Source organism: Anomaloglossus baeobatrachus, chromosome 9 (genome assembly GCF_048569485.1).
Source record: "Anomaloglossus baeobatrachus isolate aAnoBae1 chromosome 9, aAnoBae1.hap1, whole genome shotgun sequence".
Taxonomy (NCBI): Eukaryota; Metazoa; Chordata; class Amphibia; order Anura; family Aromobatidae; genus Anomaloglossus; species Anomaloglossus baeobatrachus.
This window is the reverse complement of record NC_134361.1, coordinates 143,228,230-143,247,714: the sequence shown is the minus strand read 5'-3', so window position 1 is coordinate 143,247,714 and position 19,485 is coordinate 143,228,230. Positions and strand designations below refer to the sequence as shown.

The 19,485-nt window shown below is 50.1% G+C and overlaps 1 non-coding gene and 1 pseudogene across 1 annotated transcript; both read left to right on the top strand.

Annotated features, from left to right (window-relative positions):
- Positions 1-15,892: 15,892 nt before the first annotated feature.
- LOC142253548 (U2 spliceosomal RNA) lies at positions 15,893-16,099 on the top strand (annotated as a pseudogene).
- A 1,531-nt stretch (positions 16,100-17,630) lies between these two features.
- On the top strand, positions 17,631-17,828 carry LOC142253403 (U2 spliceosomal RNA). The gene has a single exon (XR_012726690.1). It is a non-coding gene; the product is annotated as a U2 spliceosomal RNA (small nuclear RNA).
- Positions 17,829-19,485: the final 1,657 nt, after the last annotated feature.

Here is a 19,485-nt window from a genome sequence, read left to right as displayed (position 1 = left end):
TGCTGGAGCTGGGGGTGATCCAGGCATCCAACAGCGCTTGGGCCTCGCCTGTAGTCCTCGTCCCTAAGAAGGACCGAACCACTCGGTTCTGCGTGGACTACAGGGGGCTCAATGCTGTCACGGTCGCCGATGCGTACCCAATGCCACGCATCGATGACCTGCTCGATCAGTTGGCCGGGGCTCAGTACCTGACCATCATGGACCTGAGCCGGGGATATTGGCAGATCCCCCTGACTCGCAAGGCCAGGGAACGCTCTGCCTTTATTACCCCATTTGGACTGTACGAGTCCACGGTGATGCCATTCGGGATGAGGAATGCCCCTGCCACTTTCCAGCGGATGGTCAACACCCTGCTCAAGGGACTTGAAGGGTACGCGGCCGCGTACCTAGATGACATTGCCGTCTTCAGTCCCACCTGGGAGGACCACCTAGAGCATCTAGCACAGGTGCTCAGGCGGATCCACCGGGCAGGTTTGACCATCAAGCCGGGAAAGTGTCAGCTGGCCATGAGCGAGGTCCAGTACCTCGGTCACCGGGTAGGTGGGGGAACGCTGAAGCCCGAGCCTGAGAAAGTGGAGGCTATCGCATCCTGGCCCACCCCCAGGACCAAGAAGCAGGTGATGTCCTTCTTGGGGACCGCTGGGTACTATAGGAGGTTTGTTCCATGCTATAGTAGCCTGGCAAAGCCCTTGACGGACCTCACCAAGAAGAAGCTGCCCTCTGCAGTCGATTGGACAGTGGACTGCGAGACAGCCTTCCGGGCCCTAAAGGACGCCCTGTCCAGCCCGCCCGTGCTACAGGCAGCCGACTTCACGCAGCCGTTTGTAGTACAGACCGACGCCAGTGACTTCGGCCTCGGTGCGGTGCTCAGCCAGGTGGACTCTGCGAGCCAAGAGCACCCAGTCTTGTACCTGAGCAGGAAGCTGTTACCAAGGGAAGTGGCCTATTCTACAATGGAGAAGGAGTGCCTGGCCATAGTGTGGGCCCTGCAGCGTCTGCAACCCTATCTATACGGGCGCCACTTCATCGTGGAGACGGACCACAATCCCCTCAGCTGGTTGCACACCGTCTCTGGGACGAATGGGCGATTGTTGCGATGGAGCCTTGCGCTCCAGCAATACGACTTCACCATTCGCCACAAAAGGGGCCGTGACCACGGTAACGCAGACGGGCTGTCCCGACAAGGAGAGGTCGCGGACGGGCGCACGGGGGAACACCGGAGTGTGCTGCCCCCTAGCGCCCTCAAAAGGGGGGAGGTGTGAGGTAAATCCGGAGATATGACGATAAATCATGACATTCAAGTCATGTCAGGAAGCCCTCTCCTGGTGTCACCCCCCCCCCCCTTCCCTTCACACAACTGGTTTAGCAACAAATCCATGGCCATGTCCTGTGATATGGAAATGAGGTGGCTTAGGGACAATGGACACAGGATGACTCCCTGCCGTCACCCTGTAGTAGGAGCTGCTATCTAATTAGCAAGGCTCTGGAAATAGCCAGACAGAACGACTCCAGTAAAAAATGGTTCATATCTCGCAAGCCATATTTCCGATAAATATGGCAACCATAAAAATGGTGTCTCCGCATGTGGACGATGCCGGCACCCCCTTTTTATGGGAGCAGGACATTGGGAAATGCCCCAGGCGTGATATCAGCCATATGGGAACTCGTAGACAGGTCATGAGTCCCCTCGTTCTGTAGCTAAATTCATAACTGTCACAATGAGAGCATTGGCGTCCGCCTACGACGCTCCCAGGCAAAGTTATGGCCAATATCCCCTTTGCTGGATAATTCTGATCCATGCAGGGGGAGTGGCAGTGCTTCCCTGTGAGGTCACTAAGGTAGGAGGGGACCTGGATCTGCCCAGGTTGATAACCCTACTTCGGCCATTTTCCAGCGTTCTTCTGCTCGGGGGCCTGGTTGGGAAAGACCTGTGAGGAAGAATCCTAGAAACCTGGTCTACAGCGCCCCCCTGTGGCCAGACACACAAGGTAACTGATTGAATTGCATATCTGTTTGTAAACCATGCTTTATCTGTAACTGTACTCTGACATATGTATATTCTGTAGAGTCCCTATTGTATATATTGTAGTTCTAGTGTGCTTTAGGCGATTAAATTATATACTTAATCTTGGGCTGTTCTGTTATCTCGATCTTGAATCCCACGTCTGTGTGTTCGGCTAATAGTTACCGTGAAGCGGTTGGTGGCAGCGAGTTGTGCCAAGGATTATTGTGGGGAGGCCAGTGAGATTCGGGAAGATATTATATATTCCGCCCGCGGAGGTCGGGGGAATATATACCTTACTCTCACCGGGGACCCTTCAATAATCGGCATAAGTAGTATAGCGGCCTCCTTGCTTATTGTCGGGCAATTCCATAATTGGCCTGACTATAAGAGGGGCGCTAGAGAGCGCGTCACGTGCTCTGTCTGTCGGTCGGGAGGTATAAAGTAGGGGTGACTCCTGCTTGTTACCCCCCGATTGTGACGTACTGGTAGCCAGCGCGGGGGATTTCTGAGTGACCCCCCCGGTGGTTCGTGACAATAACAATTAAGCTGAAAGTGTATAATTTAAGTGCTATTGCTATTATTATGACTTTGAGTCATCATTACGACTTTATGACATTAATAGTGCAGCTTTTAAGTAGGCCTAATAGTTGCTTATCGTCTTTCTGAAAATGCTGTATATCTATTAAATCCTACTTTTCCACTAAAATCAGGACCTCAAAAATTAGTTAAAACCACCCATTTTCAAACCAGATACAGAAATTATTTTTTGTTGTTGACCAGTGTTATTATTGCAGTCAGTATTGGTATTATTTATTACATTGGGTATTTTTTGCATAAGCACCAGACTATTATGATCCGGAACCATGGAAGATCACAATAGATCATTGGCAAAAGGTAACAAGAGCATTGGCAACTAATCTGGCCGCCATCCCCTTACTAACCATCAACACTAGAAGTAGCTGAGGGGTGAACTAACATCCTATGCACCGCGAACCCAGCCGGAGAACTAGCTATCCTAAAGGAAGGAAAGTGTTTCGGTTCCCATTTCTGGGTATCTGCGTGTCTCCTTTCCCTTTGCTGTGGCACTGGAGACTATGTTCGGATTTCTTGCTACTGCACATGTGCGAGCGCTGGAGACTAAATCCTATCTTGGAGCCATTGCACATGTGCGAGTGACATCATCACTGACACGATGTCACATGTCTCTGACACCTTCTAAGCTGATTGGCCGCTGGTCATGTGCTTGTGACGCCTTGCTCGGTGATAGGCCAGCGTGACGTCATTGCTGTCGTTCTGGCAGTGGATTGGCTCTGGTGTCCTCCATCTTGGATGAGGCACAGAGTCTATATAAGACCCTGACGCACGCTGCTCAGCGCTCAGTCCTCTTGGTTCATGCATGAGAGTAGACGTTCTGTGCACGTCCCTCTAGGCATCTCTCTGTCTATGCTAGGTGAGCGCTATCGGCAGGGTAGCGTTCTTGTACCTTACAGCTTCGGCTGCGGTCCGTATCCTTGCACCTTATTGGAGCGGACATAGGCAGTTGCTTGAGGCACATGGTCAGGCTGGGCCTTGTGATTCTACTCGTAGGTGGACGTTGCCGCTAGGGTAACATTCCTTATACTGCGTCTGGCAGTTGTTCGTATCCTCGCACACTAGGGGAGCGAACATAGGTAGGAGCTTTGTGTGGCATGTGCTGCTGTCCGTCTCTTTTGCGCCACTAGAAGAGCGGACCTAGGCAGGTGCCATATCTAGTGGTTCGTTTCCTCGCACACTAGTGGAGCGAACGCAGGTAGGAGCTTTGTGCGGCTTGTGCTGCTGTCCGTCTCTTTTGCACCACTAGTAGAGCGGACCTAGGCAGGTGCCATATCTAGTGGTTCGTGTCCTCGCACACTAGTGGAGCGAACGCAGGTAGGAGCTTTGTGCGGCTTACGCTGCTGCCCGTCTCCTGGCACCGCTAGAGGAACGGACCTAGGTAGGTGCCATTTCACACTCACTGCTTTTGTCTCTGTGACCATTAACAGAGACCATACCACACACCCTCCAAATAAGGGAGGAATTGCTTTATTTCCTAACTATATTACTCTGTGAGTTTAACAGAGGTATTGCACTCTGCACTTGTGCTACTACTATTTACAGCGGCACACTTATATACTCTTCCTCACTCATTAACATACCCCTTTTACATTAATGCTAAATACGATAGGCGCTGTTACTTTAACAGTACACGCCGTGATTGGCTCCAGTGTCACTGAGACGTATCAGTGTCAGTACTGCTTTCGTGGTACAAGATACCCCTTATCCTCTGCCATAGTCTGCAGCAGAGACTTTGCACAGTGGACCCTGACTGTCTGATATCCCTTTGGTTTTTATAATCAGACATCCCCCGTAACAGAAAGATGAATAACTCTCTGCCTCAGAAATAGACTGCAAAATGTATAGCAAGCCCCCCACATTCAAAGACTACAGTGATATAGGAAAATACAATACACGGATGATAGAATTAGCAAAAGTGAGGCCCCACTGACTAAATAGGGAAGGATAGGAAAGGGGCTGATGGTGGCCAGAGAAAATCCCTGCAAAAACCCAAATACCTGATAGTACAAAAAGGTTCTCAGATCGCACAATCTGCACTCCGTCTTATATCAGGCGCTCTTGTCAAACCAATGAACAGAAGTCAGGAACCATTACAAATTCAAGAAGCAATAAACACATGGACTGTATAGGAGCAAAACTCCAAACATAGCTGCAGGGAGCTTCCCAGCTAAGCAACAGGGAGGGAGGATTCCTGCATACAAATAAACTGAAAACAACCACAATAATTGACAAGCCAGATAAGAACAAAAGAACAAAAACAACACAAGAAAGAACCAAGCACTTATCTGGTGTAGATGTGGTCAGAAGCAAGATGAAAAGGCAGGAGAGCTACAGGACAATGATAACCGGCTCAGCCTGCCAGGAGGCCAGGGTTTAAATAGGCAGAGAGTTAGCAATGGAAACGCCCATTGCTCCAGCATACCTGGTCTCTGTCCAAACCATTCCTGGCCACAAGAGGGAGCCTCACAACAGCAAAAGCATAACTGACATTCACAACACCAGTCACTTTTGCTATATACATCTTTTTTACATTTGTATTTACTTAATAACATATCATTTATTTTTTGGGATGGTATATATTTTTTGGTGTCCTGGTATTATATTTTTCAATACTTGATATTTGCACTTATCATTTTACTATTTAAATATGGCATTTATATATTATTATACTGGTATATGCAATTATTTTTTAATACCTAATTGACTTTTTTGTATCAGGTTATAATTATTCTATTTATACTGTTTGATCTATCCTTTGCCCTAAATGCTGCACGGTCCCCATATGTGTTGTCTGTGCAGTCTCTCTTTTTTATGTTTTTAATATTTTTTCAATAAAAAAAATTGATACTAATGTTATCCTTGTATTTGCTCCTATATGTGTGGATCTATTTAATCTACCGTTGGTGTTGTTATTGTTGAATTTGGAAAGCTCTGAGGCATAGGGAGGAATTTCTTTCCCCTATATTGATTACATGACTATTTCTTGTTTGTACACATTCAGAAAGGACAGGAAAGACAAAAATGGTGGAGAGGTGTAGATATTTATCAAATCTAACTTAAGAGCTGTGCTCAATGATGACATTGGGGGGAGTTGCAGCAATGTAGAGTCAGTATGGGTAAATCTACATGAGTAAGGGAATAATGGAAAGCTTCTAATTGAAGTTTGGTATAAGCCTCCGAATATAGCTGAACAGGTGTAGTGCTAAGTAGAGATGAGCGATGTTCGAGGTTCGCCAATTTCATGTTCGAGTGATTTTGGGGGGTGCTCGAGATCGAACTCGAATGCGAGCTTTTTGCTAAAAGCTCGATAGCTCGAGTTACGTGCGATAACGGCTCGATCAGCAAAAAGCCTAGCTACTTACTAGCTGGCTTTTCACTGTAATAGTGTGAGTCACTGTGATTCACACTATTATCAAATTTCAGTGTATAGTGTGCGGGGGGGACGCGGTTTAGATCTGTGCTGCTGAGAGAATGCGGATCGCCATTTTTTTTTTCTTCCTAAGCGCGCGTGTAGTGGGGTGGGCTAGGATCTGAGCCAATTCCAGACACACACACAGCTAAGTGGACTTTTTGCCAGACAAGCAAGGGCACGTGTCATAAGCTGTGAATGTCACATGTCCTTGCTAGAGATGAGCGAACCGGTCGCGGTTCGGCTCGAGCTTGGTTCGCCGAATGGAGGTGGTGTTCGAATTCGGTTCGGCGAACCGGTTCGGCGAACCACTTAAACCCCATAGGAAACAATGGGAGGCAATCACAAACCCATATAAACACATTATATATGTACACATACAGTTAATAAACATTGCCATAACATTTACCGGTCCCCGCGATCCGTCCTGCACCTGTTGCTATTCCATCCGATGATCGCTGCATCCACCCGGTAACCAGCACTACCAGCAGTGATGACAGGACCTATCGTGACGTCAAAATAGCCATGTGACCAGTCACGTGTCTGTTATCTCATTGGCTACAGACTGGTCACATGACTATGACGCGTCATGTAGGACCTGTGAGTGCATCTCTCCAGTACGCGGTGATTGTTTCTGTATCGCTGTGTACCGGGGACATGCTCTGGCACGCGGTCGGGTTCCCGGTCTGCTTCCCCATTCCGTTATAAACCGGATGCCACAGCCGGTCAATAACGGAGATCACCATTGCTATCGCAACGCGCCTGTCAGTGGTGATGTCACCACTCACAAGCAGCAGCTCCTTCTTACGCACGGAGTGAGAATACTGCACGGGGAATAGCACCACCTTCTTCCTATGCAGCGCTGCTGATGGAGCAGAGCTGCATGTGTTGAAGGAGAAAGAAGACAGAAGAGCCAGATCATGGAGGGATGCGAGGGAGTAATACATATGAAGTCTCTAATGTGTCTGTGTATTTATTTCTATTAAAGTATTTTTTCTCTGTGTGGTGTCTTTTTTTAACCCTTTATTTGAGATTCTTAATGGCCGGGTCAAACTTGCCTGACATTAAGAATCTCTGGCTTAATACTAGCTAATAAAACAAAGCCAGTATTAAGCCTTATTACCCAGCAAGCCACCGTCACCAGGGCTGTTGGAAGAGTTGGATACAGCGTCAGATGATGGCTCTTCTATGAATGCGCCATTTTCTGGGGCGGCTGTGGATTGCAATTCGCAGCAGAGGCGCCCAGAAACCTCGGGCTAACCTGTGGTGCGGATTCCAATCCACCGCTGCCTAGTTGTACCTGGCTGGACACAAAAATATGGCGAAGCCTACGTCATTTGTTTTTTAATTATTTCATGAAATAAGTGAAATAATTAAAAAAAAACGGGCTTCCCTATATTTTTAGTTCCCAGTCGGGTACAAATAGGCAGCTGGGGGTTGGGGGCAGCCCGTAGTTGCCTGCTGTACCTGGCTAGCATACAAAAATATGGCGAAGCCCACGTCATTTTTTTGGTGGGCAAAAAACTCCTGCATACAGTCCTGGATGGAGTATGCTGAGCCTTGTAGTTCTGCAGCTGCTGTCTGCTCCCCTGCATACACTAGTGAATGGTGCATGCTGAGCCTTGCCGTTCTGCAGCTGCTGTCTGCTCTCCTCCATACAGACAGACAGCAGCGGCAGAACTACAAGATTCAGCATACTCCATCCAGGACTGTATGCAGGACTTTTTGCCCCCCCCAAAAAAATTATTTGGGCAATTCGGGATGAGCCGGGTAGAGTCCCGCAGGACTGTCGCACCTAATGGATGCGGCAATTCTGGGTGGCTGCAGGGTGATATTGTTAGGGTGGTGGGCTCCCCATACCGTGGCGCTCTCCATCCTGACAATACCAGCCTCCAGCCGTGCGGCTTTATCCTGGCTGGTAGCAAATTTGGGGGACTGCATTTTTTTTTTTTATTTATTTATTTTAATGCACGATATAGACCCACCCACTGGCGGCTGTGATTGGTTGCAGTGAGACAGCTGTCACTCAGCTTGCAACCAATCATAAGCGCCGATGGGCGGGGAAAGCACGGAATAACTAATTGACTAATGAAGCGGCAGCCATTTTCTAAAGAGGAAAAGATGCCGCAGATTTGTGACAGCCGGGGAGCGAGACACCCGTGATCGGTGAGTAGGAAAGGGAGAGGGATTGTGCTGGGGATGCAGGACACATGCAGATAGCAACATGTGCATATAGCCTAACTGTGAAAAGCCACATTTATAGTGATAGAACCGTTCTCGAATGTAACTCGAGCTGCCGAACTTTTAGCAAAAAGCTCGAGTTCTAGTTCTATGTAGAACAATCCCCAAAATCACTCGAACCGCGAACTGGAGAACCACGAACCGCACTCAACTCTAGTCCTTGCCTTATAAATACGGCCATTTTCCCTCACGCCGCCATTATCTGCTTTCTGCGTGTGGGTGACAGTCACCGCTCACGCTGCTCCTGCCGCTGCTCCTGCTGTGTACGGTATACACACAGCGCTGTACAGATTAGGGACTGCAGTTTTTTTCAGCCCTTTTCAGGGCTGATTTCCTGGCACTCAGAGCCATAGCTAACAGGCAGGTCCGTGGAAACGCTGTATACAGCTTCAGATAACAGCGTCTGTGTACCTAAGCTCAGGGAATTCCTTGCTGCATTTCATCATTAGGAGGGATAGAAAGTGAGGCTTCCTTTCCTGTCCTAGTACCCACAGAACCTGGCCACTGTACCCTCCTGGCCACTTTTGCCACACTATTTTTATAGCAGACAGTGCTGAAACTTAGTGGCATCCACAAAGTGTCTGCTATAGTAACTTAGTGTCCCACTGGTGTCAAGCAAGTTCCACCACCTCTGCATTCTACCCTCCTTCCCATTTTGCTACGCTATTTTTATAGCAAACAGTGCTGAAACTTAGTGGCATCCACAAAGTGTCTGCTATAGTAACTTAGTGTCCCACTGGTGCCAAGCAAGTTCCACCACCTCTGCATTCTCCCCTCCTGCACATTTTGCTACGCTATTTTTATAGCAAACAGTGCTGAAACTTAGTGGCATCCACACAGTGTCTGCTATAGTAACTTAGTGTCCCACTGGTGCCAAGCAAGTTCCACCACCTCTGCATTCTACCCTCCTGCCCATTTTTGCTACGCTATTTTTATAGCAAACAGTGCTGGCAATTTTAGGGCCATAGTTGCATTGTCAGGGATAGTCAGTGTTGGTTCTTCAGCTGTCAATAAAGCTAGACCACCTCTGCAATCTACACCACCTCTCAATTTTTGCTACCACATTTTAAGTGTCCAATCTTGTCGCTAACAAAATGAGTGGCAAAAGGACAGATGCTGGTGGAAAGTGGAACAGGCGTGTTGGAAAAGGAAAAAAATTGGTGTCCGTGGGGAAGGTGAGAAAGGTACATTAACATCTGCTGAAGATAGGCCATCTTCCAGCAAAAGTAAGATGTCTACTACTTTCCGTGGACAATCTGATCTGCTCCCTTTTTTACGGAACAAAACAACTGGAACAAAGGTAGACGATGCTTGAAAAAACACATGCTTGAATGGATCTCAAGTGCTCCAACAAGTGGCCTCTCCTCCACCTCAACTTCAAAATCCAAAAAACAACATTCCTCTGAATTGTCATCCCAATCGCACTTGCTTTCTCCCAGCTCTCAAGTCTCCACCTGCCCTGCAGAGTATGGTGTAACAGAGATGGCTGAGTCTGCAGAGCTGTTCAGTCACACTATAGGCTGGGAATCAGGGGTATGCTCCCAAGCTACAGTGAGTACAGACCAGGAAATGGTCTGCAGTGATGCCCAGAAGCTTTGTGAGTCAGATTCAGGCCCTGATGACCAAGTTTCTGAGCATAATGTAGACCATCATATCCAAAAGTCAGGCAGCCTGTCCTGTCCGCCTTTTTGTATCATGAATTGGAAAGACTGCAAGGGGGAGGGGAGGTGCTTGTGCCCAAAAGGAGGAGTTATTCAGATTCATTGCAGTGGGCAGCGGCTGCAAAACGCACCATTCTTCTTGTTTTTGCTCTGCAAAAGAGCCTTTTCAAGGGTTGGCTTGGGTGACAAAATGTCTTCTGTAGGCGTGGGTTTGTCTCCCTCTCCCTAAGATGTGTCCGGCATAGGCCAGGGTGCCACTCAAGGCCGAAACCAATTTGGGTTATCGCTTCTTGGCCTTTTGGCTAAGATCAAGTGTAGTTTCGGAGGATGCTACCTTGGTTGGTGTTGGAAGGTGCCTCGGATTGCATGACTGCCGTCCTTGGGGGAGTAGGTGCGCCTTCTGGTGACACATAGCCCTCTTGTGCCTGGACGGTTCTCAGGTAACGGAAGGCAATCACCTTTGTTATTTTGAAGTCCTACCGATAAACAGGAAAAAAAAAAAAATCTGTTCTTATCAGAGCAAACTGAGCTACCTACACTTGACGAGATACGATCAGGGAGATGAGCTCGGAAGCCCAGCCAAGACCGGAAGAGGGAGATCAGATGGAAAAAGAGCTCAGCAGAAAGAAGCAAAAAGACGAAGACTCGGGGAGACCAGAGGAACTTCGAGGAGGAACACAGTGAGAGAAGACACCCGGAGAAGAATCCAAGATCCAGCTCCGGGAAATCAAGCAGGAACCAGCCATGGCAAGCAAGCCAGAAAAGGCAGCCAAGAAGGCTCAGGACCCAGGGACCTCCAGGAAGGCTCATCCAGAGGCTTCTTCGGCCCAAGAGGCCCCTACCTCCAACACCGGCCGGCCGGAAGGAGCCCGGACGCCGCCTGAAAAGGCTCCAACCCTGAAGCCTTGGATGCGGCAGACGGTCGCCCTGAAGCTAAAGGCAGTGGATGGTAGGTTGCCGGACATGTCCAGTGACGTGTTCTGCAAGAAGATGATTCTGGATCAGGGCTTCTCCAGGGCGGAAACCCTGAGTGTCCAGACCTTCATGTCTGGCATTTTTCTGGTAACCTTCGCCACGTTGAATGCCTGCAGGAGATACTGGGAGGCGATGAACGCAGCGATGCCGGACTCTCCTTTTCATTCTTTTTTAGGATCCTGTCCTATACAGAGGGATGAGAAGAGGATCCCGGTCTCCATGCGGAACCCGCACACCCCAGGAAGAGACATTTCCACGTTCCTGGGACGCTTCTGCACAGTGGTGAGGGAGCCATCCCACATCCTTAACGGCAACGGATTCTGGACGGGTAAGTGGTCAGTAACCGTTCGACTCTACAGTGAGCCAGCATCCGAGGATGGTCTCCAGCACCTGCCCCCGACATTCTCTCTGGGAAACTCCTTTGGTCTCATCTACTACCCGGACATGCCACACAACTGCAGGAAATGTGGCGGGAAAGGGCTTTCGATGAAGACCTGCAAGGAGGACGCCTGCAGGGTTTGCCGGGTGATGGGACACAGCTCCAAGGACTGTACAAAGAAGAAGACTTGCAACCTATGTGGACAGGCGGCCCACCTTTACAAGGACTGCCCACAGCGAGAGAAATCCTGGGCAAGGGTGGCTGCGGCGACCCAGTATCGGGTAGTCACACCTTCGTCGACTAAGGCAGCTACGACCAAGGCCACAGACGCCAAGGACAAGGCGGCCAAGAACCCGGCGACCGTGGCTCCAGCCGAGGCCCCAGCAGCCACGGAGTCCAGGAAAAAGAAGGGTAAGAAAACTATTGCCCCCTCCCTGGTCCCCCCCCCTGTCACCCCTTTCCAAACCCCTCCCCCCGGCCAACCCTACTGAGGATTCCACTACCTCCACCTCTTTTCCCTACTCCTCAGTTGGTCTCCTCACCCCTCCCCCAAAGCCCACTCTCCCTCCCCAGACCATGAGAGCAGAGGGCCTCAGCACTCCTGCACTTTTCACTGAGGAGGATTTTCCAGCTCTTGTTTCCTCAGGTACAGGCCAAAGGAAAAGGAAGGTGGAAGATAGTCCTGTCGCAGAACCTTCCAAGCTGTTCATTGTGGATTCCAATCCAACCCAGGAAGAGGAGGATGGCCTCCTCCCAGAACCGGACGTATTGGAGCAGATGGTGGAGTCCCTTGTGGCCGAAGAAGAAATGGAGGAGTTGGAAGCCACTGAGGCACCATCCCTGCTCAATCAGCTAGAAGAAGAGAGTCTGCTTGAGATACCTTCACCGACAGGTGCCAAAGAGGAAGAACCGCCCGACCGGAGTGGTAACTAAGGCACACCGCCTGCGCTAACTTTCTCTTTCCTCCAATGACTGCTAACATTAACATCTTTTCCATTAATGTTAGGAGCATCAGAGACAAGTTCCGACGTCAGACGATTTTTGCGTTCCTTAACTTAAGTCTAGTGATGTATTTTTCCTGCAGGAATGCTCCCTTCCCTCCTTTAGGTCCTTCAACCATCTGGCCAGGGAGTGGACCCATGGCCCATCTTACTGGTCCGGCGGAGGCAACTGTAGGTCCGCAGGGGTCGCCGTGCTGATCAGGGGAAGCGCCTTTACATTGGACTCTGTTCAGGAAATCGTTTGCGGCAGGTTACTGCTCGTGGATAACACCTGGGCGGGAGAACCTGTCAGGTTCATCAATGTGTATGCTTCTCCTGTGAAGAACGATCGACTGGAGCTCCTCCAAGCCCTGCGCCCTCAGCTCGCTACCGCCAGGACGGTAGTGATGGCCGGGGATTTCAACTGCCCGATTGAGGAGGATGGACGCAGTTCTGGAACGGCTGCCAAGTTGGACGTCACATCCAAACTGCTCTTTGAGATGGTGACCGAAGCCTCTCTTGTGGACGTTGTGGGCTCCATCGGACACGGATCCGTGAACTATTCATGGTGCCGATCCGATGGCTCGCTGCGTTCCAGGATTGACTTTGTGATTACCTCTCAAGCGGTTGGGCGGAGTGGGCACTCGATGGTCCCCTGCTTCTTCTCTGACCACAGAGCCATTCACTTTCAAGGTGCGCTGGGCCATGGCTTTCCCATTGGCCCTGGCTCCTGGAAGCTGAACTGCTCTCTGCTGGAAAAGGGTGAAGTTCTGGAGGAGCTTTGAGCTGCCTACTCCACGTGGCGGGCCTACAAGGCAGGCTTCCAGTCTGTTTCTGACTGGTGGGAATACGTTAAACTCGAGTTCCGTTTCTTCTTTCAGGCAAAGAGTCAACAACAGGCATGTCTGAAGAAGAGGGACTTCAGGAGACTCCAGCGTGAGCTGCGTTCCCTGCAGGACCTTCTTCGATGCGGCTGGGACGTGAGAAAGGAGCTGGAGGAGACTAAGAGGAGCCTGAAAAGGCACTTCGAGGAGGAGTCCGAGCAAATTGTCTTCCGTTCCAAAGTGGAGAACCTGAAGAAGGGTGAGAAATGTAACTCGTTCTTTTTCAGGAAACTCCACGCCGGTCACACGCCCATGAATGAACTACGAGATAAGAGTGGAAGCATGCGACGCGGGAAAGAGAACGTGATGAAGGTCGTCAGCGACTTCTACAGCGAACTCTACGCCCGCAAGACTACTGACCCCGAGGCCGCCGATAAGTTCCTGTCAGGTATCACTAACCATCTTGACCCTGCAGACGCGGCATCCATGGACGTTCCTCTGACGGTGGACGAGCTGCTCTCGGCCGCCAAATCCTTTAGTTCTGGCAGGACACCGGGCAGTGACGGCCTCCCAGCAGAGCTCTATGTAGCGCTGGGAGACCTAATCTGTCCGGACCTGTTAGGGCTGTATGAGGAGATGGTGGTGGAGGGCAGAATGCCTCCATCTCTGAGGGAAGGAATGGTCACGATCCTGTACAAGCGTAAAGGAGAGAGGTGTGACCTGAAGAATTGGCGTCCCATCACCCTTCTGAACGTCGACTACAAGATCCTGGCCAAGACGATGGCAACGAGATTGAAGACGGTTATCGGATGGATCATCCATCCGGATCAGACCTGCGGCATCCCCGGACGTCGCATCGCAGACAGCCTTGCTCTCATGCGGGACACGGTCGAGTACATCAAGGCCCGCAGGGTGCACGCATCCCTGATCTCGTTGAATCAAGAAAAGGCCTTCGACCGTGTTTCCCATGAGTTCCTGGGCAAAGCTCTGCACAGGTTAGGTTTGGGTAACATGTTTTGTTTGTATGTCCATCTAATGTATTTTGATATTCACAGCTCGGTGTTGGTAAACGGCTGGAAGACTGACCCCTTCCCGGTCCTCTCAGGGGTCAGACAAGGCTGTCCTCTGTCACCTCTTTTTTTTTTTGTGTTATAGAACTCTTTGCAGAGGCTATCCAGCGGAATGGAGAGATCAGAGGGATCACCGCACCAAGACCAGAATGTTTCGAGGTCAAGTGCTCGCTCTACATGGACGACGTGACCGTCTTATGCGCGGACCGGCGCTCAGTCGACACCCTCGTCCAGACCTGTGAGACCTTCGGACGGGCTTCGGGAGCCAAAGTCAACTGCAGGAAGTCGGAAGCCATGCTCTTCGGGGACTGGCAACTGGCCTGCTCCGCCCCCTTCCCCTTCAACATCCAGCCGGATTTCATCAAGGTTCTTAGAGTCTGGTTTGGGAAGGAAGGAGCAGCCCTCAAGTCCTGGGAGGAACGCTTGACCAAGATCACCCAACGGATCGGTCTGTGGAGCCTCAGACGCCTCACTTGTGAGGGCCAAGCACTGGTCCTGCGTAACGAGGTACTGCCCGTGCTGCAGTACACGGCCCAGGCCTGGCCCCCCTCGTCACCGTGTGCAGGGCCATTACCAGGACGGTGTTTCATTTTTTCTGGGGATCCAAGATGGACAGAGTAAAGCGGACCATCATGTACAAGGATCCTCGCAAGGGTGGGAAGGGCGTACCCGATATCCCCACCCTCCTGCGATCCTCCTTCGTATGTGACTGCGTTCGCCGAACTCTGCGAGTCAAGAGAGGTTCTGCGGGTAGGTCCATGTCTCGCTTCTTCCTGCTCCCCCTTTGGAGAAGGTTCGGCTGGGACAAGTGGGACAGCTCCTTCCCCTACAACTGGATGACGCCATGGTTCTACGGACATGTTGTTCGGTTTGTGAGGGAACACCAACTGGAGGGACTCAAGCCTGATTTGTGGAAGCCAAAGACTATCCACAAACTCATCAGAGCCAAGGACAAAATGGAGAACATTCCAGGACTTCATCACGACACACTGGAGACTGTTTGGACCAACGTGTCGTCGGCTGGATTGACCAACGGGCACAAGGACTTGTCATGGATGGCGATACAGGGCGGACTGCCCGTCCGGTGATTCATGCACGCCCGGAACCTGTGCAGAACCCGGTACTGCCCAAGGTGCCCCTTCGTGGAGGAAACATCGCTGCACGCCTTTTGGGACTGCCGTTTTGCACAGCGCCTGTTAGTTGCCCTGGAGGATGACCTGAGGAACTCCGTCCCCAGAGGGAGCCTATCGTACCATTCCGTACTTTATGGACTCTTCCCTGGGACTCACACCGTTGGAGCCATCCAGGAGGCTTGGCGCCTTATGAACTGCTTTAAGGACGCTAATTGGGTCGCCAGAAACCGGTTCATCTTGAAGAGGGAGAGGACGTCTATCCAGGATTGCCACAGGCTGATCCACAGCCTGCTCAGAGACTATTCCATTATGGACAGTCCGGACGACAGCGCCGAGGAGGAGGTTTAAACCTCTTTCACGCCCCCTCCCCCCTTTTACCGTTTATGTGCGTCTTTCAATAAAGCTTCGGGCCTGTGATTTCCCTACCCTATCCCCTTTTTCCCTACCCCCATCCCCCAATCGCCGGTTCATCGTTATTTATTGTCTAACTTTTTCTTTCCGCTTGAATGTTATGGATAGCATAGGAGCATGATGTATAGTTTAGTGCGTCGTACTCTACTGCTATGTAAGAATTATTGTATATTTCTGTGTGTACGGGGCTGCGGCACTGTACATGGTTTGTTACTTTTTTTTGAGAAGTGCATGATAATAAAGATGCTGTTAAATAAAAAAAAATCTGTTCTTATCAGTTTAATATCTGATACGTCCCCTATCTGGGGACCATATGTTAAATGGATTTTTAGAACAGGGAGATGGAAAAAGAGCTTGCTCTGTCCACTCCACGGATTGACCTGGTATTGCAGTACCTTCAGGACAGGTGTACCCCTTCTTAACCCAGTTTCCAAAAGCAGAACTCAATTCACCTAATTCAAATGAGCCCAATTAATGAATTGAAAGAAAGCAAACAACTTTATATGCACCTCAAGGGCTTTCTACGGGTAAGGATGGCAAAGGGTGGCAGTGACGGAAAGTCAGGCAGCCTTTCCTGTCCGTCTTTTTTTATCATGAATTGGAAAGACTGCAAGGGGGAGGGGAGGTGCTTGTGCCCAAAAGGAGGAGTTATTCAGATTCATTGCAGTGGGCGGCGGCTGCAAAACGCACTATTCTTCTTGTTTTTGCTTTGCAAAACAGCCTTTTCAAGGGTTGGCTTGGGTATCAAAATGTCTTCTGTAGGCATGGGTTTGTCTCCCTCTCCCTAAGATGTGTCCGGCATAGGCCAGGGTGCCACTCAAGGCCGAAACCAATTCTGGTTATCGCTTCTTGACCTTTTGGTTAAGATCAAGTGTAGTTTCGGAGGATGCTACCTTGGTCGTTGCTGAAAGGTGCCTGGGATTGCACGACTGCTGGCCTTGGGGGAGTGTGTGCGCCGTCTGGTGACACATAGCCCTCTTGTGCCTGGATGGTTCCCAGGCAACGGGAGGTGATCACCTTTGTTATTTTGAAGTTCTACCGATAAACAGAAAAAAAAAAAAAAAATCATTCGAAGAGGTGGTTTAAGCTCCAGGCCACCTTAGTACAATGATGCCATGCACACTGGAAGGTTGCGTTTGCTAGTTTTCTGGGTGGATAGTATATTCATCTAGAGGAAACCATAGCCCTACCAGGATCGAGGCTATTAGACTGAGTAAGTGTGGGGGCTATGGTGCAATGTGCCCCAGTACTGACGACCCTGGAGTGAGTCTGAGCTTGCTGGCTTGGGACCCCGGCGAGCCTTGGGCTCTGTAGCATGCCGTACCTTGCCTTTTCATACTTTCTGAGCATATTGCTCTATCCCGGCCTTCTGACTAGGAAGGGAAATTTTTATAATCCTGGTCGGAGGTCCGTTCAGCTTTGGGCTGAGAAACCAATACCCGGTTGAAGGTCTGGGTCAGCTTCGGCTGAGAAACCAACACCCGGTTGGAGGTCCGGTTAGCCTTGGGCTGAGAAACCAACACCGGTTGACGGTCCGTGCAGCTTCGGCTGAGAAAACAACACCGGGTTGGAGGTCTGGGTCAGCTTCGGCTGAGAAACCAACACCCGGTTGGAGGTCTGGGTCAGCTTCGGCTGAGAAACCAACACCCGGTTGGAGGTCCGGTTAGCCTTGGGCTGAGAAACCAACACCGGTTGACGGTCCGTGCAGTTTCGGCTGCGAAACCAACAACTAGTAGCTCTCTATTCCACTTGGGTAAGATGCCTGGGTGGACGATGGGAGCAACGACAAGGCTCAACCAGGCTTCGGCTTGGGGGAGCACCGAAGATCCCTGACCCTTGCTGTGGCCTTCTGGCTCGGAGGGACGGGGTTGATTTTTGGGGACCCTCTCCTCACGGAGGGGTCCACACGAATCCTAGCCTTTGCACTGTTTTTGGTGTGACTTCGGTCATGCATTTTTTGCGGTGCTTTGGAAAGCTTCATTAAATCAAATAATCTGTTCTTATCAGATTAATATCTGATACGTCCCCTATCTGGGGACCATATATTAAATGGATTTTTAGAACAGGGAGATGGAAAAAGAGCTTGCTCTGTCCACTCCTCGCATTGACCTGGTATTGCAGTACCTCCACGACCGGTGCACCCCTTCTTAACCCAGTTTCCAAAAGCAGAACTCAATTCACCTGATTCAAATGAGCCCGATTAATGAATTGAAAGAAAGCAAACAACTTCATATGCACCTCGATTTGGCCAAATCACTTTTCACACTTTCACCCTTTTTTTATCTTTCACACCTTTTACTTGCTTTAGTCATCCAAAAGCTGCACCAAATAGCAAACTCATCACCACTCAACTTGACCAACTCTGCTATGTTACGTGCAGTATCTTGTTCTCAGTCTTATCTAGATCATTCGCAATTGAATGGAATAGATCCCTTTTGGACAAAGTGGATTCAGCTTCTGCTGCAGTGACCGCAGGTGTGAGAAGATCTAGAATTGGCATTAGGTGCTATCTCTCCGCTTCCACTCCAATTAAAGTTACCTGTTTATTCCTACCATGCATTGTTTTTTGGTGTTTTCTTTGAGCAATGATGATGTCTTTAGTGATCTGTTAGCTTTCTCTCCTGGAGGAAGAGTTTGCTTGCTCTGGGACTTTCAAAAAGAGAGGTCATGATAGACATTTAGCTTCTGAGCCCAATTGGGGACAGTCATGGGTGATGAATGTTTTGCAACCTGCTGCGAAGCCTGATACCGCAATATAAGTAACGTCAAATACTAAGAATAGGCGGCCTATGAAAGAATTAGTACTTTCATTAAGCATACTTAATTGGCTAATTGGGAATAGACAAACTGTAAAAAGCCCTCTCGGAAAGCCCCTCTCTAACCTTTGTTAGTATGCTTTTCTGTAGTATGCCTGTTGACTTGTTTTCTGTTTGAACAGTGCACAACATGAAGAGACGGAACACTGGCTTGTCACAATGCCCCCGCTGACATCACAATAGCACTGCTGCCCAGAAAGCCAGCTGCGCAGCAGTAGTTGCTCTTTGGGTGGGATGTTGGGGGTAGGGGAAGGAGGGGGCAAACACTTTTCTTCGCGGGTGGTAGGGGGATGACAGGGGAAGGGATGCGGGTGGTGGGAGGGGTGCAGAGGGCAGGAACTGGGGGCTGGGAGGGGAAGGGAAAAGATTAGGGTTTGGCGATAGTGGAAGGGCTTTCTACGGGTAAGGATGGCAAAGGGTGGCAGTGACGGAAAGTCAGGCAGCCTGTCCTGTCCTGTCCGTCTTTTTGTATCATGAATTGGAAAGACTGCAAGAGGGAGGGGAGGTGCTTGTGCTCAAAAGGAGGAGTTATTCAGATTCATTGCAGTGGGCGGCGGCTGAAAAACGCATCATTCTTCTTGTTTTTGCTCTGCAAAACAGCTTTTTCAAGGGTTGGCTTAAGTGACAAAATGTCTTCTGTAGGCGTGGGTTTCTCTCCCTCTCCCTAAGATGTGTCCGGCATAGGCCAGGGTGCCACTCAAGGCCGAAACCAATTTGGGTTATTGCTTCTCGGCCTTTTGGCTGAGATCAGGTGCAGAGCTTTACTGTTTTGTATCTGTTTTTGGCTGGAAGGTGCTCGGGTACTTGGCTCTTTGGTCTGGGGGGATTGTTTCATCTCACGGTGGGACTTCACCCCCCTGTTGCTATTAGGGAGCCGGACTAGTACCTGAGCAACGAAGAGTGATCCCCGGTGAAAGGCCGAACCCATCTTGGACGGTAAGTCTTTATGCCCGAGTGCTATGCCTTGCACTTATGTGAACTTCACTG